Below are 568 nucleotides of genomic sequence, written 5' to 3' on the forward strand. Positions count from 1 at the left end.
TTTTTTTTAATAAAAACCTTCCTTCTAATTCACAGTCTTCAGTTTCTTGTCTAATTAGGGAGGATACATAAGATATTTATTTCCTCCTATGAAAACAGATATCATATTTCAAACAGGTTTCCTATCAATGAACACTGTAGAAAAATCATCTCTAGTGACAAATGGTACTTTAAGGGAATAAGTTCTCTGTTTTGTTTTGCTTTTAAGTGTCACTAGGTGGTACACAATGCTACAGCTCCTTTCCTAAGGAAAAATAAAACTTTGTCTTCTTTTGCAGTCAAATAGTCAAACAGTGGTACTCTTCCTGGGAAGTATACAAACATAAAATTCTGCACTTCAAAATAGAAACTCTCTGTGTTATAATTTGGGGTTTGCTTCCTTAATTATTTTTTTTTTCCCAAAATCAAGCTGGAGTTTTATTTAATATGTAAAAGAAATAGTTCTTGAAATACTGATGAATAAAAGCAAAAAGATACAGTGCTGTCTTCCTACTAGTCAGCCAGCCTATCCAAGTACAGGGCAACATACAGTACTTCAGTACTGCAGAATTTCACAGTAGTTTAGTGTT

At 32.6% G+C, this 568-nt stretch overlaps 1 protein-coding gene across 1 annotated transcript in view; it reads right to left on the reverse strand.

Annotated features, from left to right (window-relative positions):
- CSRP2 (cysteine and glycine-rich protein 2) overlaps nt 1-568 on the reverse strand; it is a 20758-nt gene that overhangs the window by 2714 nt on the left and 17476 nt on the right. The window lies entirely within an intron of this gene.

The sequence above is a fragment of the Bison bison genome, unplaced genomic scaffold, assembly GCF_000754665.1.
Source record: "Bison bison bison isolate TAMUID 2011002044 unplaced genomic scaffold, Bison_UMD1.0 scf7180017863950, whole genome shotgun sequence".
NCBI lineage: Eukaryota > Metazoa > Chordata > Mammalia > Artiodactyla > Bovidae > Bison > Bison bison.